Here is a 13,838-nt window from a genome sequence, read left to right on the forward strand (position 1 = left end):
TACTCAACAACTGCTCTGCCTGCCCTTCTCTCACCTCCCATGCTATTCTCTACTCTCCCCATACCTTTCAACCTCTTACAGCAAAAAAATCTGGACATAGCCTAAAATGATAGGGGGACAAATTGGGACATATTTTAAATATTGCTCTTGCAAACTTAGAAAGTTGATAAAATAAAAGGTTTTGCATTATCGTGAATTTTCTAAAGGATTTGGAGTCTTAAACTCAAATATTTGTCATTATTTAATGACTTCTATCCTCAGCTATTTGCCAGAAAAGTACAGATTTTAGGAGGAACACACCAAAAATATGAGGCAAAAATTTGGACAGTCTGCAAATATCTGTATAGCTGAAAGGTATGACTCTCCCCTTGGCCCCTCCAGAGTGCTGATCAGCATCTTCTCTCAGTTTATAAACCCAAAAGGAATACTGACAAACTACTTTACAAACACTCTCTCTCACTAAATTGAAACAAGCTCCCTCTCCATATTAGATCCAGCCTTTCCTTTCCCTGTTTTAAAAAAACAGCTAAAATCCCACCTACTAAACTTGAAATTATGCTGTTGCCTTGACCACACATAGTCTTAGTCTGTCCTACTGCGTAACCTGTTGCATCTCCTAACTTTCTTTCTCTGTTAGTAACTTCTGCTTAAACTAACCTCCTAAACCCTCAGCTCTACTACTATAGCCCTACTATAGCCCCCTTCTTTCTCTACCCCCCTCCCATTTCTCCACACTATTTATCTCCCTCCCCATTTCCTATCATTGTCTATACATTGACCTTTTTTTGAACAATGATTATCTTTTATTTTTACTCTCACATGTAGTAAATTTTTAGATCACTGCTATAAGTGCAACCCTTAATGTTCATAATTTTTTTCTTTTGTTTTTCTCTTTATAATTAATTTTGTATTTGCAGTGTTGTTTTTAATAGTTTTTGTCCTGTATATTTATCTTTACTTATGTTTGCTGGGGCTTGTTCCCCTTGGGTGTCCACTGAAAATGGGTTGCTTACTATCAATGCAATGCAAATAGTTAATAACATTTTCTTTTTTACAATTATTTTGTATTCCAATTGTTATTTTATATTTGTATATTGTCACTTTATCTTTACTTATTTTTACTGGGGTTTTTCCCCTCAGGGCTCCACTGAAAATGGGTTTGTTCGCAAACTCAGTTGAACTAACCCGGTTAACAAATGTGAAATAAATAAAATAAATAAAAACTATATCTTGTGTAAGGCATAGATTAAATACATGTTGTAGAGGAAATGTTAAGGGAGTCCCTACTGTGATACATGAGAAAGGTGGACTGTTGGTTCTATTTGTTCAAGGAGATGTTTTCTTTTGACATGTTTAATGCAACATGGTGAAATATAGAGAGAATGTTCAGGTGGATTGGTGGAACCCGTGTAAATAGTAAGGAGCTGCGGTAGATTGGTAAACTCTAAGAGCGACTCAGACTGAGACTGTAGCTGTCATGTTTCATGGACTTGCCTGATTGTTTCCTTCATGTTATTTTGTTTGACTTCCTTCCACTGTTATTTAATGGAGTCAGTTATGGAGTTTATTTCCTTCATACAGTATACTTGACTTTGATGTTTTCTTATAGCTTGTTTTCAGAGATTTCTGAGCTGAATATATCTTTGTCTATTGGTGGCAGATGGGTTGGCTTTCCAAGTATGCCAGACACTATCCCCCAGTTTTAAATGTGATATGAGTTCAATAGGTACATGATTGTTTTTCTTGGCCTATATAACTGAGATGTTATTAGAAAGTAAGAATTTTGGAAGTTTATGAGTAACATTAGTGAGGGATACATTGGCTAGGTTGGGGTCATTAATGTTAAAGATGAACGACCAATTGGTTTTGCAAAACATTTTTTTCAGTTTATTCATATTGGAGACTGCTGTTTGGTGAGAGGCAATGAATTCTGAAGTATGTTTTAGGAAGGGAGTGTGTATGGTGAAGCAAAGTGGGCAGTGATCCCTGAATGATGGTGGGTAAATATTAATGGCATAAACTAGGGAGGGGTTGTCAGTAATGATTAAATCAAGGGGGAGTGTGATTGTTGGTTAAGATGATAGGTTGGGTGGGATGTTGTACTAGTTGTTTGAGATTGTGGTCTCTTAAGATGCATGTGATTTTATGTTTGATGGCATGAAACAGATTTTAATTGAAATTACCTAACAGGATAAGGTCGATTTTGTTACCTTTATAGCAGGTTATATCTTAGATAATATTTTGGAACTTTTTTGGAGTAGATGGGAGAAGGAGACAGGCTTCACTTTATTACTTCAGAATGGATATTCAGCAGAGTATCTGGGACAAAAGAAAATAGGGGTCTGGCATATAACTCGCGAGACATTTCCCTGTGAGCTACATTACTGAAACCAGAAGACTGCAACAACAATTCTCCATAGAGTGGTACGGCTAAAAGGCACACTCGCTGCAGCTGTATGCTCTGAGAAAAAATGTGATATATTGCGGCAATCCTTAAGGACAGTGACCTGGCTATATTCTAACAGAGACAGCAGCTCTAGAAGAGATACACATTCCTTACTTTCATTCAAGGAATGTAGTTATAAATAAATGATAGTACTTTTTATTGACTGAGATCTCATTACTTTATATACTTCAACTTCTAAACTGCTAGGGACATCTTGCAGGTATGGTCCAGCATGGTGACAAGGCTTTTTTTGTGTTGTTTTGTTTTGTTTCACATTGTTAATTTGTACGAACACAGAAGTTGAGTGTTGTTCTACATACTTTATTAACAAATGTGCTGCTTGTATTAATGGAAACAGAGTGTTTGGAGGACATATCTTAAACTGTCAAAGCGAGCATAGGGAGTTAGTTAGAAGACCCAACCTGTCCTTAAATTCATATTTTCTAAAAAAAAAATGACAGGTTATTCTAATATGTTTCAGCAGCTATATGGTCTGCCATTACTGCATTAGTAATATATTTTTGTTTATTATTCAGCAAGCAAACCAGAATATATATATATATATATATATATATATATATATATATATATATATATATATATATATATATATATATATATATATATATATATATATATATATATATATATACTGCATTGTCATTATGCAAATAGCTTGGAGTTACACAAAGCAGTTTACTAGATAAAGCTGAGGATTGCAAACCTAAAATAAAAGCAATTTTGACAATAAAGACACTTTTACCTGGCTCCATTGTACAGAGGGAGGAAATCTGAGTGTGACCTAGGTGACGTGTTATGAGTGAGCAAACTCTGAAAGAGTCAGGAAGCGAGGGAGAGAAGTAAAGGGACATCACCTGGGTGAGGTCGGGTGGGTTGTGGGCAGTTAGTGAGCACACAAGATGTAGTAGTTTCCCTGGTGGAGACTTGGGAGACCACCAATCACTACTTGCTGTTATTGCCCCTTGTGGAAAAGAGGAGATGACCAAGCATACTCAGTCCACTCTGTGATCCCTTGCTATCATCTTGAAAACTGAGAATGCATGAGTTTGTAGGGCTTAAGAAAAATCCTGGCCCATTATGGATTACTGCTTAAAAGATAGCCTCTCTGGTCAACTCTTGCTCTGTTGATGGGGAAAAATGGGACAACTGTCCAGGAAGGGGCTGTTGATCAGCAGGGCAGGCAACAGGGCGAATAAACAAAAACGATATATTAAAATTACTTTGCCTTACCTTTGGCACTGTTTGCCTTTGTTTGCAAACTAAATTATCTTGAACTCATCAAGAAAAAAATGCCATTCATTCAGTTGCAGCAGACCTCTCTAATGTTACAGCCATGATGTTATTTTTATTACTATTTTATCCATTTCCTGCTTCCTTCAGATTCTCTAGCATCTCCAGGCTATGGTAGGCATTGTCCCAAAGTAGCCCATTACTGCAGTTGGCCCTTATAAGCTGACACATTTGAGTTAAGCCAAGAAGAAATGACTGGAACACCACATGCAACATTTCACACTATGAATGGGAATATTCCTTTATCTCACTCCCCTTACCATGGGTAAGAATATACAACAGTACCAGTACTATAGCACCATGCTCCAGTGGAATGAGTATGAACAGGATGACATTTAAGTCATTTAAGAATTGCAAGGTCTAGTATGTCGTTCCTCCATTTCTGTACATGAGATTGAATATCACACCATTTGTACACCTCCATTTCTGACTGCACTGTTCTATGCAAAAGTGAAAATTTGTGATGCACATTTACTGAGTTCTCACTCAAGAAATCAACATACCTGAACTGTCCTATCCAGTTAAATTTCCATTAATAATAGCTTATGAAGACCTAACAGACCAGTGACTGAGTTCTTTTAGGGTTTGAATTTTGACTTTTGTGCTTGGTAACCAAAACAGTGTTATAGAAGTCATCTATTTTGAGGAAATATTGACAGAGAATACATTTTTCATATCTCTACCCCTTATCACAACTTGCCTTTTAACACTGTTAAAATTCTATTTGGCTCTTTAATTATTTTTTTTAAGAAAATTTGTATTAATTTAACATATTTACAATATATACACAGAAAGGAAGAAATACAGCATTACATACCATTATACAATGTATGGAATATATTGACTCATCAAGGTAATCTTATACAATTAACATTTTAAGAGTCTTGGTATTTCAATAGCAACATTTCAAGGTTACCCCAACACCTGTCTTTGTATGGTTAATAGATCTTGTTCTGATCACTTCTTTTTCAGTTTTACATAGTATTGGTGTTACATTTAAACATTCTTTGAATGTATGAATTGAATTCAATTTCCAATTATTTGTAATAACTTTTCTAGCAACTTTCTGGATATTCCAGAACAGTTGTTGCTGTTTGGCTTTAACAGATAAAAGAACTGGGACATTTATTAGTATTATTGATCTAGTTAAGGAACAATTATCAGACCATAACCCCTTAAAAACATACTTATCTTTTCCCAATGTACATTTATTTTTTCACAATCTATAAACATGTAAGCATGTGTGTCCAATCAGATTTTGCATATTTACTACATCTCCAATGGAATAAAAATGTCATTTTACTAAACTTAGAGATTTTATAGGGAGTAACAAACATTATATGTACACATTTCTACATAAATACTTTCCAGCATAAACTTGAAGAAGTTTGACTAATTAATTTAAGTAACAAAGTTTTATTTTTACCATCTATTGAGCCACTCATTCTACTTCTTCTAAAAAGTTCCAGAATTATGCTTCAAAATTATTATTATTTGTAATTAACTTATATAACTTGGAAAAATTTCCTTTGCAGGTCAATATACCCTCAATGATAGCATTCATATATTCATATAATGACAGAAAAGTTTTCTGTTCTTTTTCACCTACATTAGCCACAACTTCATTTAATATGTCACTGATAGATAATAATAAATTCACCCAATTTATAATTTTTCATTAAATATTCTGGTGACTTAGTTATTTTAAGACTTGATTTCATATATGCAGAGTCTAAAGAGTGAAATGTCTTAATAAGGTAAATCTTGATGAAAGGATTGTCACATATTTCTAATTTATTCTATTTAATACACTTATACAAATTTAGTAAAATATGGTCCTGAATGGTTTTCCATTCACTAGTATAAGATGAGTCTATCCAGTCTATAATAGAATTAAAATCTACAGCAACAGAATAACATTCTGCATCTGGGAAACTAATACCACCATACTACCATAATCTTATATGATTTCTATAAACAATTTTTGGCTTTTTAGGATACATCATGAATGAAGTTAATATTTTTTTCCATTTTATTTACAAGTTTTTTGTCAGGTATTAAATCTATTGAATGCAATATGTATATACTCGTGGGTAATACAATCATTTTAATAAGTATTAACCTAGCTTCAGAAGAAAAAAATAATTAAATTTTTAATAAGCAGTAACAATTCTTCAATTATTTTTTCAAAATTATCATGAATAATCTTTCTCATATCTTGATATATTTTTATTCATAAATATTTTTGTTCTTTTCCTTTCCTATCTTTGAACTTAGTATCTAGTAATTGATTTAACACCAAAGGTTCAGTTTTATTATTCTTATATTTTGGCAGTGATACTTCTTCAAACTTTTCAATTTCCTCATCTATTTCTTTAATTGAATAATTCAAATATCCTATAGTTAGTAAAATATCACCTGCAAAAAGATGTATTTTAGATTGACAATACTTGTTAATTGAGAATTAATTTTTTTTGTTGCTTCTTATACTATTACATCTAGCTATAGCGCTTAGCTAAGGGTTTTATAACTAATGCAAATAGTAAATGGACAAAGGACACATTTGCTTTGTGCCTTTGTTTAAAGTGAATCCTTGAGAAATGTAAGATCCAATTTCATCATATGTTTTGGAGTCTCTATACAGTTTTTTTAAATATTTTTTTATATTCCAATAAATTCTTCTGGAAATTAAATGCTTTTAAAGATTTAAACAAGTAGTTCCAATCTACAGAATCAAAATCTCTCTCAATATCTAAGCTAATTAGGGCCAATTTCTTGTTCATTCATTTTGCTAAATCTAAGATAGTTACTACCCATTTTATATTATTATACGTTAATCTGTTGACTATAAAGCCTGTTTGATTTTTATTAATTATCTACTATAGCTCTTAATCTTGTAGTGAAGATAGAAATAACTATTTTATAGTCTACATTTCATAACGAAATAGGTCTATATGAGGGAACTATCTTATTATACTTTCCTTGTTTAAGTATAGGTGAGATTACAAAAATTTCCATGAGGGATGAATTATTTTGTATCTCTGAATTATCCTGAAAACATCATTCGGTAATTTTAAAATTTTTAATGGAAGCAGACTATATAATTCAATATTTAAACCATCAAACCTTGGAGGTTTACCATTTGCCCCACTTTTTAAACCTTCTTTAACTTCTATTAGGCTAATAGGCTTATTCAGCATAGATATTGGTTGATCATTAAGTTTATTAGTAACATTTTTCTTTAAATATAGTCAATTTTGAAATCATACAGATTATTATTTTTATCTTTATTAAGATCCTCATGGATTTTTTAAATATTAAGCGTTTACTCTATGTCTGAAGTAAGCACATTCATCTGCAGATTTCATATATTACTGATGTGTGCCTTTTTGCTTATCACCTTACTTCTATTGGCCAATCTATGTAGATTTTTTGAAGTCATCACCTAACTTGTGCAAAATTACTTTTTCTCCACTTTATGCATTAAAACTGTTTGATATTTTGTCATTCATTTTTAATGACTTCAATATAATCTAATTTCTTTGTTTGTTGTTCATACCTCACTTTGAGTATTTTATCTTGCATTTGTAGCAACTCTTTATCCAATTCTTTCATTTTATTACTAGCCCATCTTTCCAGTCTATCTTTAATATGCATTTTTAAGGAGTTCCATAGTATGACTTTATATTCTATAACCTTTTACTATGGTATTTATATTGCTATCTTCAGTTGTTTCTTGACAATTCTGCAATTCATGCTTGCATTGACATTAGTTAACTGGGTTTCCCATTTTCACTACAGTAAAGCTTAGCTACATTTTTTGGGGGCAATGGCAGCTTTCATGAATTAGAGCTAGATTAACAATAGAACTAACAGATAACATAGTTACAAGGGGACATATTTACTTTTATATATATTCCTCTCGTGTGTCATATCTTTGATACAGTAATCCACAATACCCATCCTTTTCACACTTGAGCAGACTCAATAGTCCATAGAAAATCTAGCTTAGCTTGCATTTACATTTATTAATCTTTCTGTTGCCATGGAACTAATGGGCCAATTTAATGCACATAGAGGATTCACTGGGCTTGGTCCTTTGTGGGGTAGAGTTTATAAAAAAATACATGCACTTTAATTCTCCCTTCCTTCTAAAAAAATTCCATAAAAAGTAATAAAATTAAGGTAAAATCAACTCTCAGTCTAGCTGACAGACAATAAATAAATGCCCTCCTAACAGACATTCCAGTGCCAAGAAATCTGTGCATTATGAACTTTAAATGGACGAAAACACAAATACAATGTACTCATCTTTTCTCTTTTTCCCCCATCCCCCAGGTGTTCACATTATTATAAAACTCATAACTCATATTTTGTGATTCACACTTCCATTGCAAGTTCTATAGAACTGAAAATTACAGAGCATTCCTTTGTGAAACATGCAGACTTGGGAATCCAGACATGCCACCAAAAATGCAGGCAGCATGTATATTTCAGTCACAGTCTAATTATTAATTGCTCTGTCTATTGTGTTTGCCTACAGATGTACTTCGTTTCTGTTAATGAGCTGCAGTTTCACAGAAGCCATTATAAAACCAGATACCAATTCATTCTTCTACATTTGTTAAAGGCTATCGCATAGTCCATTAAATAAATAAATAGAGGTATGTCATTTTTGTCTAGCCCAGAAATAGAAATGGTGACTAAAGGGAGATGATACTTGTGAAATAAGTGGTGCTTACAGCAAAGCTGGCATTCTAATGGATTTTTTTCTTTTGCCAAGGAGGAGAAGATGGCTAGACTGCATGGTATACAAAGGAAAGAAAACCTTCAGAAAGGAATACTGATCCCTTTAATTATAGAATCTGTTTATCTTTTTTATGGAGAAAAAGACTACAGTAAAAGATTTAATAATGATATGCAAATGCTTGGGACCATGTTATATCTTTGAGCTGCAGTTCAGCAAAATGAAAATTTGGCAAAGTCTTCAGACAAGGATGAATTACCTAAGGAGAAATGTCTATTATAATATGATATGATATTGCAATAAGTTAAATTTAGTTTTGGGTGAGGTTGGGAATTGTTTTAATTTGTTGTCTAAATAGTTTAACAAAAAATGTTAACTGTCATTGCAATAAATTGTATTCATAACCTTTAGCAAATTTCAGTTACTCCGTAATGAAGAAAACTGAGTAATATATTAGCACTGTTTTCTGCTCATGATTCAGAGATATTTTACAGAGAAGCAGGGGAGCTATTTTCTGGTTAGACAGATGTTTCAGAACTAGGCAAGATAGGAAAACACTGGAGTAGGCTTAAGATATTTTCAATGAACTGTGAATAATTTCTTCACAGGAAGGGCAGTGGATAAGTAGTAAAAATCCACAAACCTTTGCACATATGGAAAAGGTGCATGGCACAAGATCAAGCACAATCCAAATCAGAAATGGCCAGCATAAAAAAAAAAGTCAGCTGTTCAACAATAAAATATTTTAATCATACAGCCATAGTAAACAGACCCAAGGAAGAGTCATCAAACCAGTTTCGACCAATTTGTCTTTATCAGTGCAATAAACTAATCACTTCCCCCATAAAATAAATATCCAACATGTCCATCCCATTAGTTGTTACTCAAAAACCATCATTAAGCCCAGGTGAAGAGAGTGCCCCTAGCCTAATAAGCCACCTTTTTTCTTTTTGATTTAAAATATTATGCCAACCTGACTTATTTTTCATATCAAAAATAATCCTATCAATTATAACAAAATATAATCTAGCAGCAGGATGCATAATAGTATGTTTAAATAACGCATTTGATGAATGTGTACATCTAATATCACTATGGTGCTCAGAAATATGTAATTTAACAGATCAGAAAGTTTGTCCAACATAAAAAACATGACATGTACCCAGTGGATAAGTAGACCATCTGCAATAGGAAGTCGTGAAATTTAAACCAGTGAGAGTCCCTGAGAATATGTGAGTAATCATACTTGAATTTTGAAGGTTGGGACAAAAGGTAACAGATCTCTAGTGAAGTAAATGTCTTTATGTACTATCTGTGCCGGATGTAATGTGATAGTTGATAGACTGTCTGCCAGCATTGAACAAGTGTGTTTGCGCACAACAAACTAACTAACCCCCTTTCTGTATAACATTAGCTCTTCACAGCATGGGCCATTTGCTTCTTACACTTGCAGAAGGCTGGGGCATAATTGTGACTGAGTACATGATGAACACAATTCTACCAAATTCATAAATAGCTGCATCGTACTTCCATTTTGTTTTAGCCAGCTAGCTTTAATAATGTAGATGCCTTTCTGATTCTGTTTTCTTCATGCTAGAATTAGAAGACACTGCAAAGGAAGCAGGCACAATTGATTTACTGTTGTATCACCGCCAGCATTGATTAAAAAGCAGAAGTCACTGTGTTAAATTTTACTCACTGTCTGAATACTTCTCACTTTTCGCAGCATACTGACAATCGAAGATTTGTTTTCAAATTAATATCCCTTGGCATTTCAGTGAGTAAGCAAAGCAAACTATCTATTGTCAGGTTATTTATGGATTATATGGAAGATGTGTGGGAGCATGCATTTCAGTATGTTATGCATCAAGGATAAGAGGCAACAATAAGAGACTTACAACTCCTTGCTAAAGTATGGCCATTAATGTACAACTGGAACTAGTACATGCAGTACTAAACATGTGCCAAACCTAATAAACAATTCTGTTTAATGGGGCAGTACATAATGAAAGTCACTGCAGACTGAGAATTGTATATTCAGAATTAGAACTAGTGCAGCAGAAATATTTGTAACGAACAGCAGGTTCAGCTTTAAGCCATATGCCATATAATTGCACATTTGGATAGTAGTGACCCTTGGCTGTAAAGCAAACCAAATTCAGTTGTGTTCCTCAGTAAAGCATTTTTGGATTTTTTTCTCTCAGTGGATTTGTCATTAAAGGACAAGTACACTCAATAAAATGAAAACATGTTTTTCATTATATCTTAATTTTTTTCCTGCAATAATAATGTCCCTCCATCACTCTACATTGTTATTAATATTTTCTGATTTGCTATACCCCAACATTGAATGGCTATCATGTTTTGTGATTCTGTTTTACAATGTTTTCTCTTGCCTGGTGTAAATTTATGGGGAACAAAGAGTGCACTGTGATGAAAGCATTTAATATATTGTATATCTCCATCAAAGTACAATGAGAATTCTTTAATGTCCTCCAGTTTTGATTTTCTTTAGCAACAGTATCATCATCTTTTGTAATTATACACACACACACACACACACACACACACACACACACACACACACACACACACACACACATATATATATATATATATATATATATATATATATATATATATACACACACACACACACACACACACACACACACACACACACATATATATATATATATATATATATATATATATATATATATATATATATGTTAATGGCCTTCTGTTACATAACATTTTAAGTTGCATATGATTGTGTAAAGCTGGTCATATGTGACTGATAATACACCCATTAAAAACACGAACTGCATTTGGTACTAATGTTTTCTTGAACCACTCAGGTATAAGCAATGACCGAATTGCCTTCATTTATTAAGGTCATAAAAGTCTCAGATGTATCTGTCCTCCTAGTTTGTGTGATGTCACAGATTATATATTTTATGTGACCAATTCCTAGAAAATAACCTGAAGTTTTACCAAAAAAATAAATAAAGGCAGGCTGATGAGTAGAAAACCAGCTGTAGAATGAAATCAGTGAAAGTGCCCCTTAAATGATATTTTATTCATAGGCAGTACTCTGAGAGTTTGATTAACACAAAGTAAAAGGACTTTAACATGCGACAAACCTGATATCTGGCTGCTTTAGTACATTATTTTACAAATAATTCGATGGGAAAACCAAGCTTTCCAAATAAAACTGGTATAGCTTCATACAAACCTTTCAGTGCACAGACCAGTTTAGAAGACATTATTTTACTTTAATATTGTTCAGTCAAAATCACCACCGCGTACTACTGTGTGCTACTGTTTATTCTAACATGCAGCAGGTAGGGCTAAGCCAAGTACAATGACACTATAGCACAGCTTTTGATTTCTATCCTAGACTACACCCTCAGTGGGATCTATCATATATAGTCTCTGAGAGTATGAATATTACCTACAAAGTTATACTGATGGTAAAACTTAAGAGAAGTGCTTCTACTTTAGTTCAATTCTTTCCTCATTAGAATGTACTTGCTTTCTAGAACAAGTTTTAAAATAAATTATTTTTTTCCAGCAGTTGTCTAAATTGTGTGTGTTATTTGAAAAACGTATGTTCATCCTTGGACTTAACCAGGAGAACAGCGTTCCTAATTCATAGGAAGTTACTAGGCATGATTACAAGAGACCATTACGAAGCCTAGCCTAATTTCCCAGAAGCACTGTATGGTTAAACGACTTGCACAGAGTCAACTCAAAGCTGAGGAAATCAACCCCTATAGCAAAGGAAGTAGCTTACTAACAGCTTGTAGCCTTATTCCTCTGGGACAACTAACAGACCGCCAGACTGCATAATGTTGCTTACTGTAAATTACTTGTTAATATTATAATGTTATGTTGTCATTTAAGAGAAACTCTTTAAATTTAAAAACAAGATGCACTCTTGGTAGAGCATGGCACCCACCTTGATTTAATTTGACTTCATTTTGTTTGTTCATAATTTTTGTGGGCAGGATATCACATTGTAGGTATGAACTAAGAAAAACGAAAGTATCCAAACCCAGAAAAAGCTGAATGGAGGAAATAACCATGAGCACTGCACAAAAATAAAAATCCAACAATTTTATTCCACTATGAAAAGAGTTTAGCGCTTTCATCAAAAATACATAAAATTTACTTCTTTAGAACTACATGACACACATAATGCTGATTTAAATAGCCTGCCCTACTCAATAATTAGTCAAACAAGAAAGATGTCATTTCCTGCTAAAAAATGTAATTTCCTGCTAAGAAAGTAGGTCCTTTCCTGCTAGAAAAAGATGTCATTCCATGCTAAAAAAAAGACCACCCCATTAAAATGATACAATTAAATTGTTGATCCATTAATCCCCCCAAAATAGAGCATGTATTAAGAACATTACATAAAAAAAACAGCTTTTAGTTTTAATATAGAACTGATAGAAATATTATCATTGAGCCCAGGTGGCATACATACATTTAACCTTATTTGCCATTTGATCTCTAAAAATTCAAGAAAATCATTGACAGGTCCACTCTTTGTACCCAAGACGACCTGCTCTAATACAAAAAACTTAAAACCATGTGTGGGATATAATTTAATATGCTTAGATAAGGCGTTGGTCTCCCTATGTTTGTTAATATCATAGCAGTGTTGATAGATCCATTGTCTTAAAGCTTTTTACAGTCTTACCCACATATTAACAGTCACAATCTGTACAGGATGCAACATATACAACCCGCTTAGTGTAACAATAATACTTTTTATGTGTAGTGATTTTACCAAAATTTCTGAGTTTGATAAATTCGGCATCAATCACAAAAGAACATTGGGTGCATCTTCCACATTTGAAAGTACCACCTGGTCCTGATGCCACCTTTTTGCTTTCAACTAAACAGTTGAAAGATGTACACTTTCTGTACACCACCAGGGTTTTTTCACCTAATTTATTAATGATATTCTCATCAATACAAAGCATATTCCAACAATCACAAATGATGCTTTTGATGTCAAAAAAATCAATAGTGAAAGGTACCACCAATGCCCTGCTATAGTTATTCATTCTCTCAGTTGCTAGGGGTCTAATTAGACCCAGAGAGTTGTCCAATAATGTTCTATAAACCCCATTAGTTCTTTTTTGTTGGACCTCACATATTACGTCCTTGACAAATTGATGGGGGTAACCTCTTTTCTGTAACATACCCAGTAGGAGATCGCACTCTCTAAGAAAATCAATATCCTCAGAAACTATTCTGGCCAATCTAACACATTGACCCTTCACAAGGGATTTCTTCTGGTGCAAGGGGTGCCAACTC

This window comes from Protopterus annectens, chromosome 8.part0 (genome assembly GCF_019279795.1).
Source record: "Protopterus annectens isolate FY-2018-M chromosome 8.part0, PAN1.0, whole genome shotgun sequence".
NCBI classification, from domain to species: domain Eukaryota; kingdom Metazoa; phylum Chordata; order Ceratodontiformes; family Protopteridae; genus Protopterus; species Protopterus annectens.